At 49.2% G+C, this 13,176-nt stretch overlaps 1 protein-coding gene and 1 long non-coding RNA gene across 3 annotated transcripts in view; both read right to left on the bottom strand.

Annotated features, from left to right (window-relative positions):
* The window catches only part of PRKCB (protein kinase C beta), a 340,854-nt gene that overhangs the window by 6,674 nt on the left and 321,004 nt on the right, over window positions 1–13,176 (bottom strand). The gene's annotated exons all lie outside the window — the stretch shown is intronic.
* Window positions 7–11,523, bottom strand: LOC116737816. The gene is made up of 3 exons (XR_004343040.1): window positions 11,514–11,523; window positions 7,016–7,021; window positions 7–567 (listed from the first exon to the last, which is right to left on the bottom strand). It is a non-coding gene; the product is annotated as an uncharacterized LOC116737816 (long non-coding RNA).

Genomic DNA, 13,176 nt, shown 5'->3' with positions numbered 1-13,176 from the left:
GAGAGGGGAAGAAAAGAACTTGTGGTAGGTGGAAAAACAAAAACGAAAACAAAACCCCGAACAAAACAGAACCAAACAAAACTGGGCTGTGGTTTTCTCGGATCCCTTCCCTTTCGCCGCCTCAGAGAGGTGGTTTTGATGACCAGAAATGAGAGCAACAGAAAATGCAAAATTCTCATGACCTTTGGTACATGACCTTGGGCTCCCGACTTTCAGTTTCTAGGGCTCGTGAGCCACCCCTGGGTGTCCCCTGGGCAGTCAGGAGCTGCATGGCAAAGGCATGAGATGGTGGGGCTGGTGACATGTGGCATGTCCCCCCCCCCCCCCCCGCAAGGCATCAGCCAGGCCCACCTGTTGAAAGAGATGGGATTAAGGTACCTGTGATGTTTCATGTGGCACCAGATGCTAAGTCATGAGCCAGTTATACGTCACCTGGGAGATCCCAGTATTTAGCAGTGGATCCCTCAAAGGGCTGTCCTCTGGCTGCCAGTCAGGAACAACGTATGTTTCCAGCTCCAGAGATACAGGAATTTACAAACTCTAGTCCATGAAGACAGATCCCAAGACCTGGGTTTGGTTTCTGCAATTGCCAGCCAACCACGAGGCCTTGGTGAGCTGGGTGGGTCACTGACGCTTAAGTGCAAGATGCCAGCAGGCAAGCTCAGCCATTCTCTCTCCAAATGGGAATGGAAGGTGTGGAATGAAACACACAGCAGTGCTTGGTGGGGCAGTTGGGATCGAGAGAGAAAAGCATGATCATTTCTCACCCATCCTGGGGTCCTCGGGCTGAATCAGAGTTGTAACGTGTGTGTATGTATGTGTGCGACTGATTCCCACCCAAACATTGGCACGAAGTTCTGGTATTTCGAACACAGTGTCTACAGGAGGCGACCACAACCTGACAACACAGCAGAAGCACTAGCAGTCATGATGGCTAATATTCATTACACATTTGCTAAATGCCAGGCACCCTAGAATGCTCTCCTTGCGTTACCTTATTAAATCTTCCCAATGACCCTACGAAGTGGGCATCATCCCTACTGGACAGATGAGGAAACTGGGGCCAGGGAGATTACGTAACTTGTTCAAGGTCACACAGTCAATGAATAGCAGAGCTGCAACGTGAGACAGGCCCCTCTGACGTCGGAGCCTAAGCTCCTGGCTCCATTTTACACGAATGGTTTGTCGGTTGATGAGTACGTGACTAAGTGGGGCAGGGGGGTGGGGGAGGGAGGAGGAGTCAGGGATGGGGATGATGAGGTCTCTGGTTTGAATGACAGTGAGAATGTGGTTATAGCAATCCCAGAGGCAGAGAAAATGGGAAAATTCGGAAGGACAGCTACTTCCGTTTGGACATGATGACTTTTTTTTTAATATTTATTTTTGAGAGAGAGAGAGCGAGCGGGGGAGGGGCAGAGAGAGAGGGAGACACAGAATGGGAAGCAGGCTCCAGGCTCAGAGCTGTCAGCACACAGCCCGACGCAGGGCCCGAACCCACGAACTGTGAGATCATGACCGGAGCCGAAGTCATATGCTTAACTTACTGAGCCACCTAGATGTCCCTGAACACGATGACTTTGAGGGACCAGGGAGGTTCCAAGAGATGACCCAAGGGGGTTAGAAGTACAGATTCTGGAGCTAAGGAGAGCAGTCTTAGAAAAAAAAAAAAAAAAAACAACTTAAAGTACAGAACATGGAAAGTGGGAAAAAGATAACAATAATAGTAATAAAACCCACTGAGCAGTTTCCAGGCAACCCGCACTGCTAAGGGTTTCACATACATCACCTCTTTGCTTCACATAACCACCCTGGGAGGTGGGGATCTGATTCCATGTGCCAGGGAGAAAATTGCCCCTAAAACTGAGAGCGGGAAGAGGAGAACCAGAAGGGAGCACTGTCAGGCTAGTGGGGGACTGAGGGAATCCAGGGAGAAGGGCGTTGTCGTAGCTATCTCCAAGAGGTCAAGCAGGAAAAGTTGCAGAGAACAGGCCACCCCACTTGGCAATTAGGAAGAGACAGATGAGAAAATGGAGAGCTGACACTGAGCCTGAGTCGCTGGCAGAGGGAAGGAAAGTTGAGAAAGTCAAGGAGTGCATATTTCCCCTTTGCTCCTTCAAGCCCTACAGTCAAGGGAAGCAGAGATATGGGGGGGTGTGTGCATGGGACTCAGCTCTCAGATGGCCTCAGCTTCCTGCTTTGTTCCCGTCTGGGCAGAAGGCACCCACGAGGCCATAGCCTGCAGACTCTTACAGGGTGTGCGGAGGAGATCAGGACATCATGCGTGCGACTGCTCCTGGGCACTGAGGAAGTGTCAATGAACCCTAGCTATAAGCATTATAACAAACTGATTTGTTATTCCAAGCTAAATTCTTTGAGCCCTGTTGATATCTTTGCCTCGGGTCTCAGAAAACAAGAAGTGACCCCCCCCCCCCACCAATGCCCAGCCATGCAATCAGGACTTGGGATATGCTGTGCTGGCCAGTGTGGGAGGGGGGAGACTTTTGCCCAAAGAAGGATGGACCCTCAGCGCAGTGTGGTCAGGATTATTGCTCACGTTCTTGCATTGCTTATGCATTTGTTTTCACTCAAGAGATATTTACTGAGTTCCTACTATATGCCAGACCCTGTGCTAATAGTAAATTATACAGAATCTATGCCTCATGGGAACCTACGTCCTACTGGGGAAGGAAGGCAATAAACACATAAATAGAAGGGGAACTGTAAATGTAAATAGAGGTATCTTAATGTCAGTCAGAGGTAAGTGGTATTAAGAAAAATAAAGTCAGGTCAGTGATAAAGAGCAAAGAGAACACCATTTTCGAAAAAGTGGTCAGCTCTGAGGAGATGAGCTTTGAAGCAAGCCCTCAGTGAAGTAAGGACATTTGAACGTCTGGAGGAAAAGCATTCTAGGTGGAGGAAAGTGCATGTGCAAAGGCCTGGAGACAGGTGCTCGCTCGGCAGAGTCACCCAACAGCAGTGAGGCCAGTGTGGCCAGAGCAGTGACCCGGAGGCAGAGGATTTCCATCTCAGCTCGGTAAGAAGCCACTGCAGGATTCTGATCAGCCCACAGGCTCTGCTCATATTTCTGTGGGATCATTGGTGCTGCGTACAAAGTTGATGGACGGGCAAGGAGCAGGGATGCCAACCAGATGAGACAGGATAGTGCCTCAGAAGGAGGTACCTCTGGGATAGATGGAAAGGTGCATCTGGAGTGGGGGAAGGGGTGCAAGATTTGCTGATGGGTCAGACCAGCATTTCAGGACGAGAGGACTTGTCGGACCCTACAGCTTTGCACTTGGGCTCCACGGAGAATGGGGGAAGGGGTAGAGAGCCTTCGGGGGGCAACGGGGCACTTGGTTTCCTGTTTGATAAGTCTGAGAGTCCAGTGGGGATGTCGAGGGTTGTAGGAGTCCCCTCATCTGTGGTGTGGGGACAGAAAAGGGGGCAGCAGCTAGACTGACAGCAGAGGCACTAGGGAGGGTTACAAACTGGGTGTCATCATCCGGAGCAGAGAGACGGTGCATGGAGCCGGGGGGCAGAGCGTGGCAGGGACCGGTGGTTGGGAGTAAGGCAGACCTGCGAGGCTTCCTCTTTGGCCTGGGTGCTGGGACCCAAACCAGCCAGCATAGGAAGCACGTGAGCTGAGACACAGAATCTTCGGGGGCCGTTTTTCTTTAAAAGCCATCAGTTTCCCATGCACACCAGAAGGGCTGCTGCTTTGCCGGGGCCTCCCCAGAGGCTGTGATAGGACACAGAGAAACAGCTTCCGGAGGCTCCGAGCCTCCCCCTTCCCTGCACTCCCCGCCACTCCCCCCCCCCGCCTCAGAGAACAATGAAATCTTTAAGTGAGATAGCAGAGGGGACATGGAAAAACAGGGGTTAACCAAGGGGGCACAATACAGCGGGAGCGTGATTTTCCTGCTAATAAGCAGCTTACGGAGCTGGCAGATCACAGCCTCCCTAAGTGTTTCCGTGTTTTTCAAATGGAGCTGTCACTGCCCATTAGCTTCAGGAGCGCTCCCTAAATGGAGACGTCAGCCCTGGGGAGGCACAGCCTGGAGGGCTCTAAGCCTGCTGTGTCCTTGGAGAACGTGCTGCTCTGCGGCTGTGATCCAGTGACACGCGCAGCGTGGACCACACCTGTTTCTCTGGCTGCCCTGGCTGGGTACTTCAGCCTCACTTAGCTACTGAAAGAAAACCCACCTCCCTTGTGGCCAGGGCACCACCGGAGCTCCCGAAACCGTGCCGGGGACCCAAGCCAACATGGTTATTTAAATCACAAGGCGCCTCTTTCCAGGGTGGGAGAGGAGAGCAATAAGGATTTTGACTTGTTGTTCAATTGTGCCTCTGAATCTGAGAACCTAGACAGTTTGAAAAGCTTCTCTGTGAGCTGCTACATGTGAGCTATTCGCCCCCCACCCCTTCTCTTCTTTCTAATTTCTGTTTCATTGTGTTAATAACAGCTCCGGGTCTGGCTGTCGAAAGTGGAGTTGGCTTAGTCATAGCAGCAAGAGGGATCTTTCAGATGCCAACCTGGATATGTCATTTCTCTGCAGTGGCTCCCCCTTGCCCAGGGCCTACACTCCTCAGCATGGCTCACAAGGCCCTGGTCACTGGGTCACTAGCCTCTCAGTGCCCATTCCCCCACCCCAACACGCCCTCCAGCTGTACTCGGTCCCCGGGGTTCCCAGAACACTCATGCACTCTGTCACTGCCCAGCCTTTGCAATGAGCTGTCTCCTCTACCTGGGGAGGGGGGGGGGGCGCAGAACACCTGCCTCCAACCCCCCCCCCCCAAACCAGGGCATTTCCTACACATCTTTTTCCTCTCCAGACAGATGTCACTTCCTCCAGGAGACTTTCCCTGGACCCCTCCTCTATATGCCTGGGTTTATCCCACCAAGATATAAGATGTTCATCAGACAACTGGTGGGAGGGTGGGGGGGGGGAAGAAAGTTGACATCAAACTATCCACCAATAGGGAAAAGAAGTTAAATAAGTAATGATACATCTATTTGATGTATTATAATGCAACACACTTTTAAAAATTAAAAGGAGATGTAGAAGAATATTAAATGGCATAGTTACATATAATTACTAGCTGCATACAATATGTTCCCATTCTATAAATTATACACACAAATGTGTGTGCTTACAGATATTGTATATTGTCTATGTGCATATAAAGACCAGCAAGTTACAGATTGCTTACTTTTCTCCTTTATCTCTTCTGCTTGTGTGTTTGAAAATTTAAATGACAGATTTTTTTTTTTTAATAAGAAAAAAACCCACAAAAGCTCATTTAAATGAGGGAGCTATTGCCATTTTGAGGCCTTGGTGCTTCTTCTGCTGGAGGTGTGCTAAAGCACTGGAGATATGATGGCACACAAGAGGATCCCTGTCCTTGTCATCACGGAGCTTGTGGTCTAGCAGGAGACAGACACACACACAGGCCACCACATGGCACCATGTGACAACTGGGGCCATTGAGCACAGAAGTGAGGCACCTAAGAAGGGCCAGGAAGACTTTCTGGAGGAGGTGACATCTAAGCTGAGTGCGACCAGAAAGAAAGACACCAGGGGAACCCGGCCTCTATCAAGACAGCAGGAACCCAAACTACAAGGTCACACTGAAAATATACGTAAGCCATACAGCCTGGGCAAAAAGACAAAAGAGTATTCTTTTTTTTTTAATGTGCAAATTCAATGAAATTCTGGGTCCTTTTCATGCCTTACAGACAGTTCTTCGCAGCAGGACAACACAGGAGGGCCCCACCCAGTGAGAAGCAGTCAGTTAAGCACAGAGCTGTAAACACGTTGGATCATTTTTAAGTCGTTTGTGTACCAAGGTTTCTCTCCCCAGCAGAGTCAGACAAAATACAGCATAGAAAGAAAAGAAAGATTAAAGCTCCTTTGTCTGCAAATAGTGAAGATTCCTTACAATCGGGGTGTTTGATCTCTTGTGTCTATTTAGTTAGAAGGAAGTCAGCAAGAGAAGGGGCTTTTGCACTGGGTAGCAAGTTTGGTGTTTTGTTTTATCTAAAAATAAGATGCAATGCTTTCTTTTCCTACAGATTTTGGTCTAAATGCCATCGCCTCAGAGGAGCTGTTCGGGATCACCTCCGGACAAAGTAGGACCTCCAATTCTCCCTTCCTGTTAATTCTCCCTCAGGGCATCACTTTCGCACAGGAAATAAAAATACCCAAATAGCCCAATCTCTATTACATGTTTATTTCTTTGCTTCTCTGCTGATGAATTATATTCCCATCTAGACTGTAAGCCCCACAAGAGCTGAAGTCACACCATGGCCTTCCCAGGACTCAGGACAGGTTCTGGCACACAGCAGGCACTCAATGTTGTCAGAGGGATGAGTAGCAGTGCCTATTAAGTACATATAAGCCCGATATTGTTTAAGTACTTCATAAGCAGTATCTCATTTAATCCAATGGTTCCATGATGTCTCTGCTGTACAGCAAGGCTTAAGTACCTATGATTTGATCCCAGATCAGGCAACAATCCAGACTCTTCCATCAGCCTTGTACATTTCTTGCCGAAACAAACAAGTCATTCAAAAGCACAAGAAAAAGAAACAACAAAACCCTTTGTTATTTCATCCTCTCCATACCTTTATGACCTTAACATTTTAGTCTGCTGTCCTGGCCGGACAAACAGATGGATGGAGACTTTGTATAAAGATACAAAATATAGAATCAGTCCTTTATTATTTACCCTGCTTTTAAGAAACAAGATGAAACACTCTAAACATTTACCCGTGTGAACAGAGTGTCATATTTTTCTTATCTATTCTTCACCCATGTCGCTGGCTTCAAATAAAGTTACCCCATTTATTTGCCTATGTTTTTATAACTTCGATTCTCACGGGCCTGTGAGACAGGCAGGAAAAGGGTTATCTCCACCGAACAGATAATTTGGAAAGTTAACGACTTGGTCAGGGCCATACAGCGTCAAGGAGGGGAACCAAGATCCAGGGTCGGGTCTGTTCGATTCCAAAGACCACAGGCTTCCTACTACATTTTACTGTCTTACGAATGGTGGGAACTTAAATGCCGACTCAGGTACCGATTCCTTAAGCAGGTGAGCTGACTTCCCTAAGCCAACTTTTTGTTATGTCGAATTAACCTACCTTATCGTGTGGGGTGAGGAGGACTTGATAAAATGCACAGAAGACATGTGACATGGTAGCTGGTAGCTTCCATGGAGTGCAGTGAGCTAGTCTACTGGCAGTGGCCGTGCTCTGGCTACAGAGGGGTCCTGCAGGCCCTGCCATGACTCAGCCTCTCCTGGGATATTGCTGTTGCAAGTACAGACGTTTAAGACACAAACGGGTATCTTTTCCACCTGAGGCTAGTGGGATATGGGAGGGTGCAAGGTGACATCAGGCCCTAAATGGGGCTCCCAGTTAGAAGTGAGGGGCAGATGTGGGCCCGGGGGGCAAAAGGGACACATTTCCACTCCCTCCCCCCCCCCCACCAACCCAAGCCTTGCTGCCTCGAAAAGACATTTTTTTAATTTTTTAATGTTTATTTATTTTTGAGAGAGACAGAGAAAGAGTGAGAGTGGGGGAGGGGCAAAGAGAGGGAGACACAGAATGGGAAGCATGACCTGAACCAAGTTGGACGCTCAACTGAATGAGCCACCCAGGCGCCTGGGCTTGGAAAGACATTTTAATGCAGATTTACATACCAAGAAGTTGTTGTTCTTCAGTGGTGAAGGGTGGTTGTTTTTAAGAAACTGCACATGTAAATAAACAAGAAATGAAAGTTTTTCTTTCCCTTTCTGGGTCATGCATGTCTTGACATCATGGCCTCAGAGCCTTCATGGAGTCAGTATTTCTGGACAATCAGTGAGCTCAGGGCCATAAAAATGAGAAAGAAGAGGGGCTTAAAAAGAGTGGAGGAGGGGACTCTGAATTTACCCTACAGAGGCACTCATGCGTATGCGAAACTAGGAAGCTATTGAAAATGAAGTAGATCTCGAGATGCTGACAAAACACAATCTGCGAGACAGAAGGTAACAAAGTGAGGCACGGGAATTGAAGACGCGTGCTGGCATCCTCCTGTGTGATGTGGGGTAGTCCTGCGCTTGTACTCAGCCTCTCTAGAAGGCTGGCCCAGAACTGGGCCACTGTGAGTGGCTCCGGGAAGGAGAACCAAGGCACCTAGCTGAGGGTCAAGGGCGGGCGGAGGAGACAGTCTCACTGTATAGTTTTGATGCTGCTTTGCATATTTCACATATTTTAGGATTTTTTTTTTTAAAGGAGAGAAGATCAGAATATCGAATAATATAATGAGGTCAAGAATGAGAAGACGAGTCTCTGAGAGAAGATTGTTCTGAGGTCACTGACAACTCCCCCGGTTGAAATGTCAAAACAGAGAGGTGGAGGCAGAAGCCGATGCACCAAACTAGAAAAAGAATGGATTGTAATGAAATACGATCTTGGAGGTAACAAGAATTAGCAGTTCTTTCAAAGGTTGTGTGTATGAGCAGACAGGGGCAGCGGTCCTACTAGTGGGAAGGAGCGATCCCAGGTTTGAGGGAAGGGGTTTTTCTTTAATGTTTATTTATTTATTTTGAGAGGGCGGGGGAGGGGCAGAGAGAGAGAAAAAGAGAGACAGAGAGAGGGTCTCAAGCAGACTCCGTATTTTCAGCACAGAGCTTGACATGGGCTTGAACTCACGAAACAGGCCTTTAAATTAAACTGGCACTCATTTGGACTTACTAGCTGTGTGGCCATGGGCAAGTTACTTAACCTCTCTGAGCCTACCTCCTTACCTACACACGGAAGGTAATAACAGTAGTATTTCACAGGGTGGTTGTGAGTAGACCGAAGGCTCTGCTTTCTAGTAAAACTGAATAATTTCACAGAACATGCCTGGCCCATTTTATCGTTACGGTTGTAAACAGTATTAATAAAGTCCTGCATCCATTAACTGGAGGGCCCATCTTCTTGGCCTGGTTCTGTTCTATTTCCTGTGTAAGTCACCGAAGCAAATCTTCTGGCCTCTGCTCGTTCCTCTTTAGAATGATGGTATCTATACCCACGTCGAAGGGCTCCTCCAGTTCTGGACTTCTGTTACTTTCCAGAAGTTATTGCCAGACACATCCTAAGAGCTTTGTGCTCTCCCCCAGCATGTGACCTTCCCATCTACCAGTTCAGTTCACACGGCTGGCATCTCCACCGGCGGACAGCTCAGAGTCATGCACTTGGCAAGTGATTTAGGAACTTCAGTTGGCCCAGGAGTCTGCCAACTCCAACTGCCCAAAGGGAGCCTGGTTTGATCCACAGCTCTCCACGGGTGGGTGGAGGGAGGGAGAGAAAGATAGACAGACTCCGGGCCTCTGTGTCCTAAACAACTCTTGGCTATTTGTGCGTCAGTGTCTGAATGTAGCCTAATATCTTGACGAGGATCTGTGTAAACTTCACACTCTGGATAACCAAAAAGAACAAACAGAGCCGAGTGGGGAGATGTCTACTCCTTAATGAGCCTGTCTTGAGTGCCTCAGCTCGGATGCTGCCATGCCCTGCCCTCGGAGGGCATTCAACGTCTGCGGTCTTTGTCAGCCTCGAAATCAAAGCCTGAAGGAGCCGGTGAAATTTGCATCTTTGAAAACCCTGCCAGTGAAGTGTAAAAGGTGTGAATATGTTACTTGTTTGTTGCGACATTTTAAGATAAATTTTAAATCATTTGAATTGTGAAGAATATCTAGTCTCTGTCTATTATGTAACAGACACTGTTGGATGGTGGTATTGGCTCCTTCCCACCGGTGCAATTTCAAACCTTAAAAGGGGCTCCAAGTGCTCCTGATAATCTTTCCAAGGATACTGGCAGTGTGGAGCCCGTGGTTCAAGGCCTCGCTCTGCCACCTGCTAGCTGCGGGACCTTGAGCAAACATCCTAACCTCTCCAGGCTGCGTGCCCTCATCTGTCATACGGTGACAATGACACCCATAGAGACCCCCATAATGACACCCATAATTCTCTCTCATAGAGAATTAACTGAGGTAGTGCCTGGAAGGCACTTAGAACGCCGCTTGGCACAGACAGTAACTCAATATTTTGTCCGGTATATTTGAATAGTATGGGTTTCAGAAGAATGACTTTAAATCCCAGCTTTCTGAAAGGTATTGTTCTCCTGAGCATTTGGTGCTGCCTCGGGGAGGGAGGTTCTATTCTTAAATAAATCGTATTAAGTAGAAAGTTCGCCCCCTTTCTTAAGCCTTGCTTTTGGAGTTGTAATAGCAAACATACAAAGGTTACACTTTGTGGTTTCAATTCAGAAATGTCAGCACATCAAACACACATTCAGACATGCACTCAGAGACACTTACTCATACGCTGTAAAGGGCAATTAGGTTCGGAGGAGAATGTCACATGAACAGAACTGCAGCTCATTAAAGCAGTACTTGAAGCTTTTGACCTCGGCTACACAAACAATGTTTTCAGATGACAGGATTGCCGAGAAACCAAGTCCTGGGAGCATGATTTACTTTCCGAAGCAGTTTGGCATCTAGACTCCTGGAGGATGCAGGCCATGATATGTGATCAGATAACGATGCAGTGTTTGGGAAACGCTATCACATGAAAGGCTGTCGTGATGTAGAATGGGGACCAGGGGCTCTGCGTTTTCAGCCTCCAATATCCCAAAGCTTTGCTGATGTGCAGATGCCTGAAAACCGTACGGGGCTTTATGTCAAGTGACGAGGAGGACAGGTAACAAAAGCGGAAATGATTGGAATCAGACTATCACACGAGGAGGGGTTGGAGTCGGTGAGGCCTGACACCCCGGCTGGAATGAATGGAAGGAGTGAGCAATGCTGATCACGTCTGGGTGGTCCCAGACGGTTGCCCAGAATGAATGGCTCTTACTGTCCGCTTCTCAGCGAGCTGTACTCCTCAAGCCCCACTCAGAACGAATGGGCCATCAGATGGAGCACACTTTAGAACCGAAAGAGAGCCACGTTCACTAGCGGGCAAGTCACTGTACAAACACCCTAGTAGTTAGGCCTCCGTGGGCTGTAACGAAGCAGGGTGCCCTTGTGACCTGGTTACTCTTCTCCCACCTCCTCAATTTGCTGCATCTCTGCTGACAGCTGGGGAATGGAGCCCAAGGCGTGTGCCTCTACCCAGTTTTCACAGCAAGCTTTGCACAGGGCATTAGGGACACCGCCAGACTTCACTAAGGCAATTCCTACTAGCGTATGAATGCCACCAAAATCTCGATCGGGTATGTTGATTTAAACACACTACATCAGCATATCTTCTACTGTGACTCGAAGCACCACATACGACAAATTCAGCCAGCAGACATGCTTACCCATGGCCTCCATGCACCCTCTTACTGCAGCATGGCCAAATTCTGAGCTGCTCACCCAGACCAAGGGCACTGCCCGGCTACCACCCCGAGCACGTGGGACCTCCCACACTGCCACAGAATTTACACTGACAAGAGGAGGAACAGCCATGCCCTACTCCGTGCCCCGCATGCCAGCACTCTGAACTCCAGACGCTTTCACGACAACCTATTTCATCCCTTCATCCTGCTTTTCGCCAGGACCAACAACTGGCTACCACATTACACTTGAGGAGCGATTATGCAGGCAGTCTGAAGGGATTCTCCTTCATCCATTCCTTCTTGGCCCCTGGGGTAATCACTGGGCATCCACAAGGTGCCAGGAACCAGGGAGGGCTAGGTGTGCCGATATGAACACATCCTGGAGGCCCTCAGGCATCTCTGTCCCGTCCAAATGCCCACTGGCTCCCACCTGGACGACCGCAAGAGCCTTGAACTAGTCTCCTGATTTCACCCCTGCACCTACAACAGTCAGAGTGATCCTCTGAAAACCCAAAGTCGTATCATGCCATTTCTCTGCCCAGGGCCCTCCAAATGCTGCCCATCTCAGCCGGAGTAGAAGCCACAGATCCTACAGTGCCTGCACCATCTGCCCCTCCCGTGGCCTCACCAGTATCATCTTCTTTTCCCCCTTCCTTCGCCCACTCAGCTCAGCACTTGGATTCTGTGCTCTTCCTTGAACATGCCAGGCAAGCTCTTGCCTCAGGGCCGTTGCACCTGTTACCACCGCCCGAACCACTCTTCCCCCAAGATACACACATGGCTCACACAGTCCCTCACCTTCCTCCCATCTTTGCTGAAATGCCAGCAAGGCTTTCCAGCCACCTCTCTCTGATCCACCTCTCACCATCCTCACCCCTGCTCTGATTTCCTCTACAATGCTTATCTCCTTCTAACATATTTGCTGATGTTTTTTAGTTTATTTTGAGAGAGAGAGAGAGAGAGAGAGAGAGAGAGAGAGAGACTGAGAGAGTGAGCAGGGGAGGGGCACAGAAAGAGGGAGACAGAGAATCCCAAGTGGGCTCTATGCTGTCAGCGTGGAGCTTGACACAGGGCTTGAACCTGCAAACTGTGAGATCATGACCTGGGCCAAAACTAAGAATCGGGTGCTTAACCGACTGAACTACCCAGACGCCCCCATTTGCCGATTTCTGTGTCTATTGTTTGCCCATTCCTTCTAAAATAGAAGTTCCACGAGAGCCGGAGATTGTGTTATTTTCACTTCCCTGTCTCCAGCACCTAGAATGGTACCTAACGTCAATAAACACCTGCGGAGAGGATGACCCAGGGCGCTGGGCGACATCCCAGGAGGACAGAACCAGAACACCCTGCTTCTCAACCCACTGCTCCACCACACACTCAGCCACACACACCGCCTTCTAGCACACAAACTAGCACCACCCACCAACACACACTGACCCACCACAGCCTACCGTGTGGCCCGAACCACATTCACCAGCACGCTCTGTACTAGAGCTTACACACCCCTACAGCACAGCCTTCACCATCCTACACGGCATACTAACTACAACAGGATCTGCCTTTCAGCAGATGAAAGGTCCGGCAGCAGCCCAGCACATGTGAAAATACGCAGCATCTGGGGCCCTACCCCGGACCCGCTGAATCAGAATCCATATTGTAACCAGGTACCCAGGTGACTCGTGTGTTCACAGCAGCATTTAAGAAGATCTGCTAGGTGACCCCAGGGCACCCATAACACTGAGCTGGGCGACAACAGAGTGCAGGAGCCACGGCCCTCGATCCAAAGCGCAAGGATTCACGCGCTGCATCACCGACCCTTCCC

Source organism: Lynx canadensis, chromosome E3 (genome assembly GCF_007474595.2).
Source record: "Lynx canadensis isolate LIC74 chromosome E3, mLynCan4.pri.v2, whole genome shotgun sequence".
Lineage (NCBI taxonomy): Eukaryota > Metazoa > Chordata > Mammalia > Carnivora > Felidae > Lynx > Lynx canadensis.
Note: the sequence above shows the minus strand (reverse complement) of the source record. Positions and strands in the feature narration are given on the sequence as shown.